General features: G+C 46.8%; 1 long non-coding RNA gene across 1 annotated transcript; it reads left to right on the top strand.

The window, feature by feature from the left end:
• The first annotated feature begins 802 nt into the window (after positions 1 to 802).
• Positions 803 to 5,962, top strand: LOC142829529 (uncharacterized). Its single transcript, XR_012903986.1, has 2 exons — positions 803 to 3,743; positions 3,775 to 5,962. It is a non-coding gene; the product is annotated as an uncharacterized LOC142829529 (long non-coding RNA).
• The last annotated feature ends 1,238 nt before the right edge of the window (positions 5,963 to 7,200 follow it).

The following is a 7,200-nucleotide window of genomic DNA, read 5'->3' as shown; positions in this document are numbered from 1 at the left end:
TGGGGAAAGCCCTGGGTCTTAGCTTCCCCACTCCTGCCTTAAAGCAACATTTAATGGATCTAAGCAAATCAGTTGGCTACATTTTCATTAGCCACCTTTCACCCAATGTGATTCCTCCCCATCAGAGCATGGCTGCTAGGTAGTCTCCCCTTCTGATTTCAGGGTCCTGTAGTCTAGCAGAGAATTAGGCACTTGGAAACACAGGTTCTACCTGTAACTGCCATGAACTCACGGTGTAACCTCGCACAAATCCCTTAGCACTTTCTCCCTTTGTTCTTCCCGTCTGTAAAATAGGTAATTCTTAGGTAAAGAGCTTTGAGATAATTTTATGAAAAGTACTACAGACATGCAATATAGTTTTTATTAACGAATGCCCCTTTATAGTGGAATTTTGCTACATACTTTGACATGGACAGAACCCTCTCTGCTGAAGCACTGGTTACATTTAAATGTCCATCTAAAATAGAAGTAGATTAGACCATTTCTAAAGCAGACAATAATATTAACCCTGATAATTAACTGGCATTTAACCCACATTACTTACCTAAATCTTCACTTTTACTTCCTCAACATGAATCTCTTATCCAAATGTTCTCCGGATTCCTGAAAACACCATGTAGACAGAATTCTAAAAATGTGGTTCAAATTCAACAATGTTGTTATATGTGTGTTTTTCAAGCTAAAGTGTTATAGTTTCTCAAGGTAACTCCTTGTGTACAACAGCACAAACAGTGGAAAAACGTAAGAGATTCAAAAATAAGACTAGATAATATGAAAATTAAATCAATAGATCACACTGAACACAAGAGAGGAATAATAATGACGGGAGAAATACAACCTTGAAATTATAAAATAAGATTCTGTCTAATGTCCCTAGGGAAAAAATATTGCAAATATTGCATATGTAGAAAACCAAGGAAATAAGTAACACTGAAGAATACTTCAGGGTGATACTGGTCAAGAAATTACATAGCATTACAAATGTAAGGGTATGTCTAGACTACATGCCTCTGTCGATGGAGGCATGTAGATTAGACAGATAGGCAAAGGGAAATGAAGCCGCGATTTAAATAATCGCGGCTTCATTTAAATTTATATGGCTGCCACGCTGAGCCGACAAACAGCTGATCAGCTGTTTGTCGGCTCAGCACGCTAGTCTGGACGCTCCGCGCTGACCTGAAAGCCTTTTATCGACCTCCCCCTTATGCCTCATAGGATGAGATTTACAGGGGATGTCGATAAAAGGCTTTCATGTCGGCAGGGGAACGTCCAGACTAGTGCGCTGAGCCGACAAACAGTTGATCAGCTGTTTGTTGGCTCAGCGCGGCAGCCATGTAAATTTAAATGAAGCCGCGATTATTTAAATCGCAGCTTCATTTCCCTTTGCCAAAAAACCAAATCTACATGGCTCCGTCGACAGAGCCATGTAGTTTAGACGTACCCTATTAGAATAATAATAACACAAAGTCAAGGAAGTTTGGGGGATCTATACAAAAATATTATAGGCCAATTATAACCCCCAAATCTCAGCTTCTTTTTGTCCAGAAAATTGTACAGATTTTCAAGTGGTCTCAACATTAGCTTCAAAATCTGGCCACTTCACTTAGCAGCTTAAATATAGGAACAATGGTCTTGGAGCTATGTCAGCGCAGGAAGGCAATAGTACCTCTATCTGACTCTAGTAAAATAGAATGTTTTTGTTCTCTGTTCAATCTTCAATACCTGAAGGAGGCAAGTGAACTGAAAGGAAATTAGATAAGAGCCATGAAACTAATTTGTTGCCTCAGGGCACTGGCCTTTAAGGAAAGTGAAGAACTAAATATGTGTAGAGTTTGACAGTCAATAATAGCGGGAACTACCACTGCCAAGATCTGAAAGATACAGAGCAGTATTTTAAGGAGTGGTGTGAGGACTAGCAAAAAGATGACATTAAGAAAAGCAATAGTTTGGCTGACTATAAAAAAATGCATCCTAACCCTTCAGTGTAAGTCAACTGTGCAATATGCTCCCACTTTACTGGTTGAGAAATCCCACAACTGGAAACAGTTAATGCTGGAAACTGGACAAAACCCCAGAAATTACTTCCTATAAGGAACAATCTTGCACAGGCAGGGAGGTATCTACCAGAGCTTCCATTCTCTATTCTCCATCTGGTACCATCTGTGGTTGTAACTGGGGTAAACCCCACCCATTAGCTAACTCTGCTTCCTAATTTGCACAAATATCACCTAAACCAGCCCTCTTAAGAGATAGCTTGTTACCAGCACCCAGTCTTTCTGCCTTCTACAACAAGTAATTGGGCATACTTTTCGGGGGTGGGGTGAGCAAGGGAGGGAGACTTACTGTGGTAGAAAACTATGGACTAGATAACAAAGTAGAGTTTGCTATTTAATTTCTGTGAATTTGGAACAAAAAATCCTTTGGTAAAAGTTACACTAAATGTATCTCCTCCTCCCCACACCGACCCCACATTTTCCTGTATTGGCTCTGTCCTCTGAGTCAAAGGCTGTACTGAAAGCTCATTTGAGTTTGAGTTTAAAACCATACAGTGTGATAAAGTCAATGAAAAGTTAGATGTACATTTTAAGTTTACAATCTTTAATACATTTTGTTTCTAAACAGGGATCCATCTTCTCTGATTTCTGCATTACCAGGTTTTGTCCTCTGTGTTCTCTTTGTCAAATAAAGAGAGATATTAACATAAGGAAAAAAATGAGGATATTCTAGTAAGGTTTGTCATTTATATTAGTACATAGTTGTAAGTGTTTGATAAATCAAGAGCAATGTTTCTTAAACTGTGTTCCATGGCCACACTTAAAGGGGTAGGTGATTTTTTTTTTCGTCAATAACTTCCCCCCTCCCAACTTTTTTTTTTTTTTTTTTGTGCAACAAAAAATCCTTGGTGTTCCTCATAAAAAGAATTATTGTTTGGTGTTCCTTGGTCTTAAAAAATGTAAGAAACACTGATCAAGAGGCTTCTCTGATGTGAGTATCAATTAGTTCTAGGACAAACGGTAGAGGTGATAGAAAATGCAACCAATGAACAGATTTGTAACTAATATTGAAGGAAGAAGATCCTGCTCTACTCACCCTTTATGTAACTAATTGAAGTTATCTTGGACCCAAGCTGGCCATCTATAATATGCAGGGAAGCAGCAGATAAGCCTTTTACTTGACTCTGTGTCAGAGAACCACAGCAATAATGATTGAGAGTTACCTTAGTGCAGTGTTCTTCACTGTAAGGACTGCGAGCCAGTGGCAGCTCCCATGAACACAAAGTGTGGCTCCCTTCCTGTCACTCTCAATCTCCCGTGGTATAGGGAGGCTGCTGCTGGCGAAGGCAGGCTCCCTGCCTGCGTCGGCCCCACACTGCTCCCAAAAGCAGCCACCATGCCCTCATGGCCCTGCGCAGGGCGGGGAGCAGAGGTCTCTGTGGCTACGTCTAGTCTGCATTCCTTTGCCGAGAGAGGGATGCAAATCAAGCACTTTGGAGTATAAGAGCTGCCGAAAAAGCTCCCCGTTGTTGGCAGAGTCGTGGCTTCACTTTATTTTCACTTTCGACACTGAGCCTGATTGGCACAGCGTCGGAACCTGAGTATGCAAATGAAGCCCGGGATATTTAAATCCCGGGCTCATTTGCATTTCCGAAGTGCTTGATTTGCATCCCTCCGTCGGCAGAGTGATGCAGTCTAGACACAGCCTGTGTGCGCTGCTCCTGCCTGCAAGAAGCCCCACCCACAGCTGCCATTGGCTGGGTACAGGGTACTGAGAGAGGCAGGGCACAGAGACACATGCCCACCCCAAGGACTTTGACCCCTTCTTGCAGAGGCGTGGACAGGGACCACCTGAAGTAAATGCTACCCCTTCCTACACTCATAGCCCCTGCCCCAGTCCTAAGCCCCCTTCCAGAGCCCACATCCCATACCCCCTCCTGCACCCTGGAGCCCTTCCTGGAGCCAACAGCCCATACGCTCTCCTGCACCCAAACTCCCTCCCTGAGCTTGCATCCCTCACCCCTTCCTACACCCCAACCCCCTGCACCAAGTTCAGTCCAGAGTCCCCTTTCACGCTGCAAACTCCCTCAGCCCCAGCCCAGAGGCTGCCCCCTCTCCTGAACCCCAACCCCCTGTCTCAGCCCAGAGAAAGTGTGTGGGGAGGGGGGATGAAGTGAGCAGGGCAGGGCTTTGGGAAAGCGGGGCGCCCTGAGGAAGTGACTCTTGCATTGAAGGTTCTTTGTCAAAGTAGCCCCCACCTCCAAAATAGTGAAGAGGGAAAATATCATCATTAGTATGGGCAAGGTGCCTGCCAGGGAATGCAAGGCCAGAGAGCCACAAGGACCATCTGTTAGTGGTGCCACATTAGGTAGCACTTAGAATTCAGCAGTTGGACTCGCGAGAAATCTGAAAGGCAGGGCTGGCCTAAGGGGAAATTGTATTTTGGCACCCTCACTGCTGCTGCCTTCCTGGGCTTCCCACCCATCCTCTCTGCCCCCCAGGTCCTGCTGCCTCTCTCAGTCCCCCACCATACCCTTAACTCCCCTGACCCTGCTGCCTTCCTACCCCTACTCTTGTCTCCCCTGGATCAGCATTAGTGGTGCACATTTTAGGACAGGGATGGGCACTGATTGGACAGTGAGAGTGTCAATCAGTGTGGCCTCTGGAACAGAGTGCACCCAGGGAGATGGGTTGTCCTGCCCATGCTCAGTGAGTTGCTCCTCTTTCCCCCATCTGCACATCCCCAATTGCAGGATACAGACCCACATAGCTCCCATCGGCTCAAGCCCTTCCATGACCTCATGCCCCAGGCCTGCCCTGCTTCTTGACCACAATATCCCCGACCACCGGGCCCTGGGCAATTCCCACATCACCCGTCCATAAGGCCAGCTCTGGTGAAAGGAACAGAGCATGTCAAACACAAACAAGAAGGAGGCCATTGGTTGTGTGCTACAGGGAACCCACACAGAGCTACCCCTAAGGGGGTGTTGGGCCTGGAGCAACCCCTCCCTCCCCAAGTGCCCCAGGTGCAGGCCCAGGGCAAACCCCCTACAGGTCCCACACCTGCCCTGCTTCTGCTTCACATACCCCTGCCCCAAACCCCATCCTCGCCCCATCCCCTTGCTGAAGACCCCTCCTCAAGCAAGGCAAGCAAGGAAGTTACGGGGGGACTTGGTGTGGGGCAGCAGCAGGGGCTGACCCCCTCTTCTGCACACTCACCAGGGCGTCAGGGGCTGCAGCCCTCTCCCAGTACACTGTGCCCCGCTTCCCTGTGGTGTCTGCAGGAAGCAGAGCATTCAGGGGCCTGACAGCGCTACTTCCTCTTGCCGCAGTGAAGCTGAGCGCAGCAGGTTGGGAGGAGGTGGCAGGGCAGAGTGGAGCAGGCTGCTGGGTTGCTCCAGCTCTCGCTGCAGCGGTGAGTGTGGGGGGTGACCCCTGCACCCAGCCCCCAGATAATCCCCAGGCCGCCTCAAGACCCATCCATAGAACAACTGAGGTGGCTGCTGCGGGACCCCCCAAAGCCATTTTCGCAATCGGGGCTTTTTTGCGGAAAACAAATCTCAGCTGTCTACACTGGCCCTTTTGCGCAAAAGTTTTGTGCAAAAGTTTTGCGCAAAAGGGACTTTTGCCCGAACGGGAGAAGCATAGTATTTCCGCAAGAAGCACTGATTTCTTACAGGAGGAAGTCAGTGCTTTTGCGGAAATTCAAGCGGCCAGTGTAGACAGCTGGCAAGTTTTTCCAGAAAAGCGGCTGATTTTCCGGAAAAACTGGCCAGTCTAGACACAGCGTACAGGTATGCACTACAAGCAATGATAAGCCATCAAGCAGTGTAAGACTTAAGTAAATTTCAAGGTAGTGTATTAACAAAACCAGTGGTACAGGAAGCCCTCAACTTGCGATGCGATCCATTGCTGGGGAAGCGTTGCAAGTCGGGGGCATCGTAACTCAAATCCTCATTTTTGATTGGTGCCGTGCGCTGTCGTAAATGCGAGCCAAGGATGTAAGTCAGGGAGTTCTGGCCCCTTCCACACTTGCAAAAATGGTTGTATGTGCGGGCGGGCGGAACTCAGGCGGTCACATGTCGAGGGGCCTCCTGTATTATGAATATCCGCCTTGAGTGATATTCTCTTCTCCACTATTTCAGATGCTCCTGTACTACTTGGTTGTGTGTCCTAGAGCCTCCACGTACAAGAGTCTGCATATATAACATTGCCTGCTCTATGCATTTTAATGTCATTGTGGCAAAGTGCTTTTTATCTAAAAAAAGTCAATACAAAAAAGAAACAAACTCAATATTGTTTTTGCATGTGTGTTAACTTTCACTACTGCTTCTCAAGTGTCACTGATGTACTAAGATGTCTCCAAAAATGTAGTCTCCTGTTCTTAATTATCTTTCTCGTGCTAATGTACTCTAGCTTTATTGTATTTTCCCATCAATAGTTCTGCCTCCATCCTATAAGAACGTAAAATAGAATAAAACTCTGATTGTTAACTTATTTCCCTGCGCCGTGACTCATCGGAGAACAGTGGTTCTTTTCTAGAATGTAGTAGATGTCTAAATGGTAAATCCAATACAGGAAACTTGGAAGGTTAGAATTATACTAGACGGCAGCTTTCATGCACTGAAACTTAAACTGCGAGTGAGTGACTGTTTAAAGAGACAGGCTACGTCTACACTACAAGGTTTTTGTGCAAAAACCGGCAGAGCGTCCACACCTCCAGTGCACTTTTGCACAAGAAAACCAACAGAAGAGAGGGCTTTTTGTGATAGAGTTATTCCTCTCCCCACAAGGAATAACTCCTTTTTGCACTACAGCTCTTGTGCAAGAAGGCAAGTGTGGCCTCCAGGGAAAAACACAGGTGGCCATTTGGATGCTCTGTAGCAGGCAATCACAACTCCCTTGTTCCTGTCTGCTGGCTCTTCTTAAAGGTGCAGGCTCCGTGCACAGCCATTCTGGCAGGAAGCTTGCCCACAGCCAGCTGCCTTGCTGCACGACTCTCTGTCGGCACAAATGGCTGAGGAAACAGGTGCCCCAGACTCCCCGGGCCCTGACAAGGGAGCAGCCACAGAGCGCCCAGGACCCCCCCAGGGGCAACAAGCGCCGTGCACCAGCATGTGGAAGAAAACGAGCCTTCACTCTGCGTTGTGTTTAAGCAACAAGTAGCCAGAGGCAGTTTTATTACGAGCTGCAGCAAGGGAAAAAC

This window comes from Pelodiscus sinensis, chromosome 5, assembly GCF_049634645.1.
Source record: "Pelodiscus sinensis isolate JC-2024 chromosome 5, ASM4963464v1, whole genome shotgun sequence".
NCBI classification, from domain to species: domain Eukaryota; kingdom Metazoa; phylum Chordata; order Testudines; family Trionychidae; genus Pelodiscus; species Pelodiscus sinensis.
Note: the sequence above shows the minus strand (reverse complement) of the source record. Positions and strands in the feature narration are given on the sequence as shown.